At 37.3% G+C, this 12,226-nt stretch overlaps 1 protein-coding gene, 1 long non-coding RNA gene and 1 pseudogene across 3 annotated transcripts in view; 1 reads left to right on the top strand and 2 right to left on the bottom strand.

Annotated features, from left to right (window-relative positions):
• The window catches only part of LOC128163636 (uncharacterized), a 163,388-nt gene that overhangs the window by 68,137 nt on the left and 83,025 nt on the right, over window positions 1–12,226 (top strand). The gene's annotated exons all lie outside the window — the stretch shown is intronic.
• LOC128163637 (uncharacterized) lies at window positions 200–3,315 on the bottom strand (annotated as a pseudogene).
• Window positions 9,166–11,191, bottom strand: LOC128163644 (uncharacterized). Of its 2 annotated transcripts, none has more exons than XR_008240843.1 (6): window positions 11,089–11,191; window positions 10,213–10,317; window positions 10,002–10,080; window positions 9,752–9,856; window positions 9,427–9,494; window positions 9,166–9,304 (listed from the first exon to the last, which is right to left on the bottom strand). It is a non-coding gene; the product is annotated as an uncharacterized LOC128163644 (long non-coding RNA). The 2 variants fall into 2 exon arrangements; XR_008240842.1 differs by having other exon boundaries at window positions 10,213–10,431; window positions 11,089–11,188.

The following is a 12,226-nucleotide window of genomic DNA, read 5'->3' as shown; positions in this document are numbered from 1 at the left end:
TGCATGGGGTTTAATTTTTTTCAAGATCTTCATAATTATATCAGACCATTGGACGAAAGATGAGGGTTCCCCAATGGTAGCAAAATTTGGAAGTACACAAATCTACAAAGTTACCAAGTTTGATAAAATCAGATTGATGAAAAGATACTGTTGCAGTACTGGTTAACTGAACAATTTATTCTGTAGACACTTAATGGTTTATTTTTCACATTTAATAAATTAAAAAAAAGTTGGTCCATCTATACCCAGTAATATTTACATCTACCAAGTATTATTTGCTCTAGTTATTACGGAAACTTAGTTAATTCATAGCTCTATAGAAACAGATTGGTTGAAATCTACAGCAGTTGAAATTGACAAGAAACTGACAGGACAGAAATCGACACGCCCTGTTTATCGATTGGTCGAAGCCTACAGCAACCCAAGAAAAATAACGGACTGCACGAAATATTCATGATGATGTCAGACTAAAAGTCTCACAAGAGACGTTTCTTTTAGCTAACATACTTTTTTACATTAACAGTAATTTAGTGAATTTTTCATACTCAATAATCAATATGCAGTATTAGTTAAATATAAACAAAGACAGCATTTTATTGTTTAAATAACTGAAAAAGAGTTTATTAACATTTATTACAGGTTAATAGTCAGACAGTCAGTAGTGTTGGTATAACATGTATAAGGTATATACACTTATTCACACACAGAGTCACTTTGTCACTGTTTAGAGATGTACATGTATTTCATTACATATTATTTAAAGTTTGTTTACATGCAATATTGAATTTTTATCACGTTTCCCGTTGCTATCTCACCCACAAAGAGGTTGTCTCTGGTGTCCACACATAAAGCATATGGACCCTGTAAGCGAAAGTTGTCAATGTAGCGGAGGAACTGTCCGTCCTGATTCAGGATGTGGATAAGGTGGTTGTGAAAGTCTGCTGTCAGGATCCGACCCTTGCTGTCTGTTGTGATGCCGCCTGGACCAAATGATTCCTTGGTAGTAGAGGGAGGACCAGTGTAGGTAAACCGGAGTTTTCCGGCCTGGTTGACCACCACTACTGCACGGGCTTTTAAGTCTGACACACAGATATCTAGGTTCGTATTTTCACTGATGTAATAACCAGATGAATAGAGAGGCCGTCCATTGTCATTGAATTGAATACATAGTTTCTCTGTGGAGCCAGAGTAACGCACAACTTTTGATTGTTTATCATCAGTGTTCATGACAACCAGGAGGTCACCAGAGGAGGTACTACAGACACCGCGAGGTCTCCACCCCTGTAGTCTGATCACTGGCTGTATCTGTGTATTCTTCACTATGTCCACAGTTCTATCATGGTAATCAGTATAAACTAGATCCCCACTCCTTGTCACTGCTATGTCCTGTGGACCGTTCCCTGACTTGGTTTGGATTGACTTCACTGGTTTTCCCAAGAGATTATAGAGTCTTATAATATGATCATTACCACCAGTCCATATATCTTCATCACTCAGACAGGTCACACTAGTTATTGGGTTTTTTCCATTAGGGTATCTCTTAAACTCAGTGCTGATTTCCGTAATTATCCGTGGTACATCAATGAGCGGTCTGTTCGGAAGAGAGGACTCAGCACCGGGGGATTCCATGGTGTAGCCATGTTCTTCTGTTTCGATAGATAACGCAGACAGAGAACCAAACTGTTGATAAAGCTGTTCTTTGTTGATCTTCTGAGGGGTAAAACTTGGTAAGGAAACTGTGAGTTTTGGAGGCAATCTTTTGAATTTATCATTCCTGGATTTATAGGCAGAGACAACGCTGACATCATTGGAGTTTAGTAGTATCTTTAGTTCAGCAATGCTCTTGGTGATTTCAGAAATGGTGCGTTTGATTTCATCCTCTTGTTTATTTAGGACAGCCAGGTGTTTGGAGTCCATTTCACCAAGATCTGATTTCAGTTTCTGGATAGTAATGTCTATTTCTCTGTGCAAGTCTTCTCCATGTTTGCCAAAATCTGTTGTTATTTTCCTAGAGTTTTGAGACAGATCAGCTCTCTGAACTGGGAAGCTAACGGTTATTTCTTGATATTTAGGATAAATTGATTTTTCTAATTCTTGTAAATCTTTCTCTAAGACTTTATTTTGAAGTTCTAGTGATTTGGCAATGTCAACAAATTCATGACCTTTGTGTTCTTTAGAAGAAGCACACTGCACACAGATAGGAATGTCACATTGTTCACAGTAAAGTACACTTATGTTTGAAGGGTGTTTTGGACATTTTGCAGTAGCTCCACGCTTTTCAAATGGCACAACTTTGTGTTCTTTTGATAAATCTGAGATGTTCCCCCACACAGGCTTTACACAGATGTATGTGACAAATGTCACAGTACATAGGGGGGCCCGGGGTCTCACAGAGACGACACCGTAGCACATCCTGGGCCCAAGTTCGTGTGGCCATAATCAGTCACCTGCAAGCGTTTCTAAGAAAGTTCTGCAATTTAAAAAAAATGAACACCTGAATGAATTGAGTCAACACAAACAATTTCACTAGTTGAAGCGATAAATACATTTAGGTTTAGATTAGTCACACATATAGGTCTTGGCCTGTTTCTAATACGAAAAAATATTATGTAAACTCTATTGCTTCCTATTTAAACAAATGATCAAAATCTAACATTCATTTATATTTAAGCAAGTTTTCCAGAAATATCCTGTTTGGAAGAATATTAATACTAAATAGTCTCTCAAAAGATCCAACAAAAATTAATCATCTTATCAAATGTTTATTAAATGCGCAGATCATGATGTAGGTTTGGTGTCCTTTGTACACCATTTTCCTTCTGGGAAATTAAAATTTCTTCAATTTTCAGAATAACATTTCAATAAATATGCCTAGGAACCCCCCCCCCCCCCCGGGCAAACGTAAATTATATCAATTGCGCGCTTTTATTAAATTATAACCAAAACCAATAAGGTCAAGAATATTGGCGATATTACGGATAATTTCAGTTGTTTTAAACGTACATTTAATAACAATTATAAAAACTTGTTCTTTCCACATAAACTTAAGTTAATGATACAAAAAACTATGAGAACAAACCTTTCAATCGCAACTTCTCGGGCCTTTCCTGCAAGCTCGGAAAAACACCTCGAATGTATTACCTAGGCGTCCATGACAACCCCCTTTTTGTAAAACTTGAAATAAATAGAACACATTTTACGATCTGTTGAGATGTGAGCTATACTTCATTGAACTAAACGATACACACTAAAATATAACACAGAAGCGACATACAAGACTGTCTAGCCGATACTTATTTTAATGGGAAGCGACACCATTTTGTATAAAATTCTAACATCCGGTGTTAATACATTCTGGGTGTTTTTCCGAGCTTGCCGGAAAGGCCCGAGAAGTTGCGATTGGTGCTGTATTTTTACTATCACATGATTTATTTATGTACGTAAATAAGTGGTGGATTGACGGGGGTGTTTTATTATGTCAGACGGGCGTACTCTTTATTTTGGCAATAAACATAAACGAAATACATGCACCAGAATACTGACTATACTTGTAACAACTCATGTGAGATGATATCCGATTGTTTAAAATCGGCAATTTTCTTGAAATTGATTTTTAAAAAATCCTACTTTCATTTTTGATGAACCACTCCAAAAGATGTTGGCAATAAACTACGAATGGACCTGCTCGCACCAATAATCATGATAATAGCGAGCGCAGCGCCGACGAGCGAAGCGAGCTCTAAGAACCAGTGTGCGAGGGAAAAAGAACGAGCTAAACCTACAGTTCATCAAACAAATTTTTTTGTCTACGTTCCATAATACTCTCTAATGTTTTCCCCCGTGGTGCTATGCCAAAAATGGCCGACTTTTAACTCGTACTTTACAGTGACTTAAAGTTTGAAGACACGTTTTGAGTACCGCATATGCTTTGGCGAGACTCAAAAGATTTGTTACATGCTTCCATACCTCCGTAAAGAGTCGAGAAACGTAAACAAAGACGAACAAAGTCATGGATGACGTCACAGTGCACTCGCGCTATATTTCCCGCGATAAATTTAGAGGTGGATCAAACATCTGTAATGCGTGTACTAGCTATTTCAGTACAGACTGCGATACCTGCCTCATTGACGTATGATTTGTTTTTAAATTTTTTTAATATAGAGATTTTATGTATATATATTAGCAAGAGCCATACTTTACTGTCATATCGATCCATTTTAAAGCTAATTGTGCATGAATGAGTAGGGAGGAAATAAACAATAGGACATTTTGAAATAAATCAAAAAGGAATAAAATAAAAAAAATAAACAGTTAAAAAAATATGTAGATATGGGATATAGTCAGACCATTAAATTTAAAAGTGGGAAATTACACAGCTACAAACAGGTACCGGGCTCTCTCTCTCTCTCTCTCTCTCTCTCTCTCTCTCTCTCTCTCTCTCTCTCTCTCTGGGAAGTGGGTTGCGCTGTACGTATGTATCATAACCATTAAAATTAGTACCTTTGGCATACTTATTGTAGAGCAATATACTCTCTCAAAAATTCTTTGACGTTCGTTGATACCTAAATAAAACTATAAGTTGACAATGATGCAAGGTATGTGTATAATTCTTGCTGCGCTCGCCAGAACGGTAGCACCGTAAAACATATTAGCAAGCGCAGCTCGCTGGCGCGCAGCGCCGGTGAGCGAAGCGAGCTCTAAGAACCAGTGTGCGCGGGAAAAAGAACGAGCTAAATCTACAGTTCATCAAACAAAAATTTTTGTCTACGTCCCATAATGCTCTCTAATGTTCATACGTGGTGCTATGCCAAAAATGGCTGACTTTTAACTCGTAATTTAACGAGGCCGGGTCTAATTTTTTCTAATAAATCTAATAAATGTATAAATAAAAACAACTATCAGAAATATGAAATAATATTACTGTTATAAAGTTGTAAAAATATCTAAAATTAATCTGCACCGCGGTGCAGATAACAGGAGTATATATAGAGAGACGACATTCCATTTATCACGATAAATAAGCCTCCGGAAGGGAAGTATTCCCGGGAAAAGGGTTTTCTTTGGGGGAGAAACATCAGAAAATGGGGTTTAGAATCTTTTGGGGGAACATTCTAAAGGTGAAATCAGAGACATCTGAAATACGCTCAAACTAATCTGCACCGCGGTGCAGATAACAGGAGTATATATAGAGAGACGACATTCCATTTATCACGATAAATAAGCCTCCGGAAGGGAAGTATTCCCGGGAAAAGGGTTTTCTTTGGGGGAGAAACATCAGAAAATGGGGTTTAGAATCTTTTGGGGGAACATTCTAAAGGTGAAATCAGAGACATCTGAAATACGCTCAAACTAATCTGCACCGCGGTGCAGATAACAGGAGTATATATAGAGAGACGACATTCCATTTATCACGATAAATAAGCCTCCGGAAGGGAAGTATTCCCGGGAATAGGGTTTTCTTTGGGGGAGAAACATCAGAAAATGGGGTTTAGAATCTTTTGGGGGAACATTCTAAAGGTGAAATCAGAGACATCTGAAATACGCTCAAACTAATCTGCACCGCGGTGCAGATAACAGGAGTATATATAGAGAGACGACATTCCATTTATCACGATAAGTAAGCCCCCGGAAGGGAAGTATTCCCGGGAAAAGGGTTTTCTTTGGGGGAGAAACATCAGAAAATGGGGTTTAGAATCTTTTGGGGGAACATTCTAAAGGTGAAATCAGAGACATCTGAAATACGCTCAAACTAATCTGCACTGCGGTGCAGATAACAGGAGTATATATAGAGAGACGACATTCCATTTATCACGATAAGTAAGCCTCCGGAGGGGAAGTATTCCCGGGAATAGGGTTTTCTTTGGGGGAGAAACATCAGAAAATGGGGTTTAGAATCTTTTGGGGGAACATTCTAAAGGTGAAATCAGAGACATCTGAAATACGCTCAAACTAATCTGCACCGCGGTGCAGATAACAGGAGTATATATAGAGAGACGACATTCCATTTTTCACGATAAGTAAGCCCCCGGAAGGGAAGTATTCCCGGGAAAAGGGTTTTCTTTGGGGGAGAAACATCAGAAAATGGGGTTTAGAATCTTTTGGGGGAACATTCTAAAGGTGAAATCAGAGACATCTAAAATACGCTCAAACTAATCTGCACCGCGGTGCAGAAAACAGGAGTATATATAGAGAGACGACATTCCATTTATCACGATAAATAAGCCTCCGGAGGGGAAGTATATATATATATATATATATAGGTTTATTTTTCAATTGACAATGTCACGGAGGGAGAGAGAGAGAGAGAGAGAGATCTTTCTGAATCACGTGCTAATCGTTCGGTTTGTTCGGTATCGATCTGCAACGTGGTTAGCTTTGGATTTGAACAATAGGACAAACATCCTCAAGGACATTTGTGTATTGTTGTTGTCAGAGAGAGAGAGAAAGAGAGAGAGATAGTGAGTGTGCGTGTTCGGATTATTCCGTATAGAAATGTAATGCAATATATTAAGAAATATGAAGTAAATTTAAACAAGAAATGCACATATAATACATTCAGTAAGAAGTCTTAAAATTAGTATGAATAAAAATGAAGTCTCACTATGTTTCAAACTTTTATGTTGCTAAAAATAAAATTTCAAAACCATTGATGCATACAATACATATTCTCATGTTTCTACACTGTCCGTAATGGCGTCACGAAGTCAAATGATTTATATGAACTGGAGGGACATCAAGGACATCATAGGCCCAGCCGCGCAATGGCCATATGAAGTGCGCCGCTTGTTTTGGACAAGCGGTTTGGCGCATTTTCAAAGAATTTTGATATGTACATTTTGCTTTGTGAATGGATTAAATCCGTTAGTTTTCTACGAATGGGCAGAGCTCATGAACTTGGCACGGGACGCGGCGGCATGGAGACACTTCCATTGTCTGTTTCGGTAGGTGTTTATGATCATATTCAATAAAATAGATGTATCCTTATAGGAAGATTCAAATACAAATTATAAACATTACAGGTTATTTGAGTCCGGGAGGAACTACCGTCTTTATGCGTGGAACGTGTCTACCAGGCGATATGAATATCTAAATGGCAGTGTTCGCTTGTACACCCCAAGACATTTGAGAAGAAGTTAATATATATTGTAAATGAAAAGATATATGATTAAATACTTATATATAAACATATTCCTCTATTCGTGTACTTTGTTTTTGTGTTTTTGGAAGGACTGTGCCTTATTTTTTGCAGAGTGTACTCGGCAAAACTATTGAGGCGGAATGGCCGTTTTCCACACGTGCGCATTTTTTTTCCAGAATACTATTGGTCGATTTTGACAGGTTTTTTTTTCTCTCTCCAACGAATCAATTGCCGATTAGTATTTAGCGGGAAAATAATTGTTAAAGGGGGGATGTTTTGCAAACGTTTGCATTTCTTCTAGAAACAGCATTGGTGACTTTGATTTTGTTTATTTCTCCGACGACGAATCGATCGCCGATGATACCATGGCGGGTAAATATTACCAAATAAGGGTGTTTTCCATACGTTGGCATGTTTTGGTAAAAGCATCCAATTGGTCAATTCAGTTTTTCTGATGATGTGGCCTCGAATCTCCGTCTATATAAGTAGAAATTTGAGTTAGATTTGTGTCGTGTGCCGTTTTCAAGAGCAAGTAAGTGAATATCCCTTTGATGTCAGCCTCGTCAAATACCTCGGATCGGGAGGGCCGTAGAAGCGGCGGGAATTTTAGAGAGAGGAAACTGGACGTATCATCAATAACCTTTCGAGACTTTGCCAATCCTTGGAATTTTTTCCATCTATTTTCACAAGACGATAGCGTTGTACATGAATGGTGCAGGCAGAATGGGCTTCTTGCAACAAGTTTTCCCTGTCCAGTTGACGACTGCAGTGGAAACATGGACCTCCGCTCCCTCTCCCGTGGCCATGGTGGGGTTGTCTTCAGATGCTCGAGCAACAGAAATCACACCAGAGTGTCAAGAGTGTACTCATTCTTCGAGAAGAGCAACGTACTTCTCCAAGATATTCTGCTATTTATAAAGTCCTACCTCGAGAAGAACAGCCTCGCCCAGTGTTCAAGGTTCTCTGGGTTCTCCTACACAACAACTGCAGTAAACTGGGCATCTTACATCCGTGAAGTGTTCAAAGAACATTTTTACACAAATCTGCGCCATCGGAAATTGCGGGGAATCGTTGAAATTGACGAATCTCTATTTGGCCGTCGGGTGAAATTTCACCGCGGCAATCCAAACCGTGGAATGAAGGTAACAAATTTTAAAATTTCATTTTTTTTGCTTTTTAACTTTATTTTCCCTACCTTTCTAAGTCTTTACTTTTAATAGTAAGTATTATTATCAAAACAATTCCATTTTTCGAAATATCATAATATCTAAAAATAATTCTGAATAAAATACTTTGAAATCTAATTTTTTTCTTAGGTTTGGATTTTTGGAATGGTGGAGCGGGAAAGTAACACCCTCATCATATATCCCGTCTCGAACAGGTCGGAGGAAACCCTCGTACCAATCATCGAGAGACACGTAGAAACAGGGTCCACTATATACAGCGATGGCTGGAGTGCCTATTGTGGACTGAACGAGCTGGGGTACAACTATTTTACAGTACTCCACAAATACTCCTTCAAGAAAGTATATATTCATCAGGAAACGAGGGAGGAAGTGGAGATCCACACCAATAGAATTGAAGGGGCCTGGAAGCACGCCAAGGACCACTTTCGGCGGATGTCCGGCACGAAAATTTCTCAATTTGAGGGCCATCTTTGTGAAATTATGTGGCGGGCAGAGACCAAATCAAATCTCTACCAGAGCTTCTTTCAGTCCCTCAGCACGATTTATACTTTACGTGGCCCACCCGTCTACAGGTATCCAACACCAATTTTCCCAACATGGTCTGGACTGGACTCAGCTGTACCACTAGGGGAATGGGAAATTAAGCCTGGTAAAACTTTTTCTTACATCTTTAATAATGAAGTTTTCACTTTGAATAATTTTACCCAATTCTGTTTTTGCAATTTCTTTTTAGGCAATACAGATGCGGAGACAGACTCGGAAGCAGAGGGTGAAAGATCTTTATCTCTTTTTTCTGCAACTGAGGCAGACTCAATCAGTATCCCTTCAAACAGGCAACTTTCTAGTGGTGAAGTTGCAGTGCGAAAGGGACAAGTAAAGAGTTCGGTTGAGAGAGCCATTGATATGATGGAAATGTTTGTCTCCAGTGAGGATGAAGTAGATGCTGACAAGACCATCTGTGCCAATCCATCCATGGAAACTGGTAAAATTATAAAAAATAAAATATAGTTTATTTTAATAATTAAGAAACCATTACAAAGTTCAAAGAAAATTGAAATATTGATGCATGCAACCTTCAGAAATATGAAAAATTATTTATACTTATTAATTTTCTGTCTTCGTTTCAGGTGATGTCCAATACTTAGGTGAGACAGGTCCATCTGAAGTACCTATACAGAGGGGTAAAGGTAAATTTTACACATACAAGTTATTCAATTGTAATAGCTATTTATGCATTTCATTCATTTAAAAAATAAATACACAAACATTCATATCGTATGTCAACTTTCAACAGGAATTGAAAATATTGACGCATCATGCAGTTGGATAACAACAAGAAGAAAGAGAACAGGTAATTAAAATTATTACTTCATGAAACTTAAATTGTCTTCCAAAATTAATATATTTAAAATATAAATTTATGTACCCATTTTTTCCATAACATTAGCTCCACCCATGGCTTCTAAGTCAATAAGAACCACTACCACTACCTGTACCACGTCCACCGCTACATCCTCAGGCTCTGGATTATCTAAAAAGTTGAAAGGTAATATAATTTGAAATTCACTACATACTATGTACTAAACATGGAACAGTGACACTGTTTTTGTTATTTGCTTAATATTGCATTTTTTAACAAATTGAAGTTTTTATTTTTATATTAAAATTTTTCTTACTTTCATATAGCAGCAACTGCATCCAAGTGTAAGACAGATGAACCATCCGGCTCCAAAGCAGAATCAACGGGAAAATGCACTAAAGGTAATAGTTATTTTAAAATCTTTTAAAAATAAATCATTATGTAATCTTATCAGGTATAACAACTTTTGTATACAATGTTTATCATTGATTTCTTTAAGGAAACAATCAACTCATAAATTTAATTACCTTGTTTTTTCACTTTTGTATATGAACTCAAATTTTCATGGTTCCTTTTTCCAGATTCTTCTAAGCGAATGCGAACGGATAAAGTCTGCCATCCCCAGGGCTTCGCTGAAAAGAACCCACAGACAAAGAAAGTGAAGAAGCCATCAAATCCGTATTCAAAGACAGCATTTGTTTGGTCATCGTCTGATGATGATTTTCAGTGATGGGCTTACTGACTTTCTGTGCAATTGATAAATGATAATTGTTATAACATATATCAATTTATCAAATGAAATACATTAATTAAATACATCAGTGTCGTCAGCACAGATGAAACTCAAATATGTTCTTGATTATTTGTTACCATTTACATCATTTAGATTTGTGACATTTAAAAGAATATTAAATATAAAGGCATAATGATTATAGCCGTTTATTCCGTGATAATACGTTTCATAAACCAAACCAAATAATCAAATACGGAATAAGCTGTTAAATAGAATAAAAAGCAGTTTATTCCGTTAAAAGACTACACCTAATAGTTGTGTAGGGAATACGTTGCACTAGTGAAAAAAGCCTTTCAACTCCTTCGAACAGAACATCTCAAAATCGTTATACACGGAATAAGCTGAAATATTAGTTAAATAACCATGGTTTTCGTAATGAAACACAAAAATCGGCACAAACGGAATAAGCTGCTAATTTAAGCGAATTACTTATGTTTGGTAAAGAGCAGGACAACAAATGCGCAATCCTAAAAACTGTTTTATTAAAGATGGTTTCTCCGTTAATTTAGGTCATCAACCATACAGAATACACTACTTTAGCTACAAAAGTATCTTCAAATGGAAGTAAAAGCAATTGAAATTAAAATAAAACAAATGAGAAAACATTTACCTTCATCCCTTGCTCGATGATCATAAATCACACTCTCCGATGTTTTCTCATTTCAACCGATCAGCGATCACGCCGGATGTTTGAGTTTCCTACCCAGAATACATTGTTAAATTCTTTCTATTGGATGATGACAAAATTGATAACCAATGAAATCCCGTTCTAAAGTTAGAAAGGAAGGGTCTGACTAAAAACCACAATGATCCTGAAAGCACACTAGTGTATTTCCGGTTAATTAAACGACATTTATTGGGGTGTATGTTGTATGATATATACTTTAACTCAACGTCAACAACGTCAAATAACGTCAGATATTATCTGCACCGCGGTGCAGATAACGGTATTATGCCTTATAAAAACTTGTTCTTTCCACATAAACTTAAGTTAATGATACAAAAAACTATGAGAACAAACCTTTCAATCGCAACTTCTCGGGCCTTTCCTGCAAGCTCGGAAAAACACCTCGAATGTATTACCTAGGCGTCCATGACAACCCCCTTTTTGTAAAACTTGAAATAAATAGAACACATTTTACGATCTGTTGAGATGTGAGCTATACTTCATTGAACTAAACGATACACACTAAAATATAACACAGAAGCGACATACAAGACTGTCTAGCCGATACTTATTTTAATGGGAAGCGACACCATTTTGTATAAAATTCTAACATCCGGTGTTAATACATTCTGGGTGTTTTTCCGAGCTTGCCGGAAAGGCCCGAGAAGTTGCGATTGGTGCTGTATTTTTACTATCACATGATTTATTTATGTACGTAAATAAGTGGTGGATTGACGGGGGTGTTTTATTATGTCAGACGGGCGTACTCTTTATTTTGGCAATAAACATAAACGAAATACATGCACCAGAATACTGACTATACTTGTAACAACTCATGTGAGATGATATCCGATTGTTTAAAATCGGCAATTTTCTTGAAATTGATTTTTAAAAAATCCTACTTTCATTTTTGATGAACCACTCCAAAAGATGTTGGCAATAAACTACGAATGGACCTGCTCGCACCAATAATCATGATAATAGCGAGCGCAGCGCCGACGAGCGAAGCGAGCTCTAAGAACCAGTGTGCGAGGGAAAAAGAACGAGCTAAACCTACAGTTCATCAAACAAATTTTTTTGT

Source organism: Crassostrea angulata, chromosome 9 (assembly GCF_025612915.1).
Source record: "Crassostrea angulata isolate pt1a10 chromosome 9, ASM2561291v2, whole genome shotgun sequence".
NCBI classification, from domain to species: Eukaryota; Metazoa; Mollusca; class Bivalvia; order Ostreida; family Ostreidae; genus Magallana; species Magallana angulata.
Note: the sequence above shows the minus strand (reverse complement) of the source record. Positions and strands in the feature narration are given on the sequence as shown.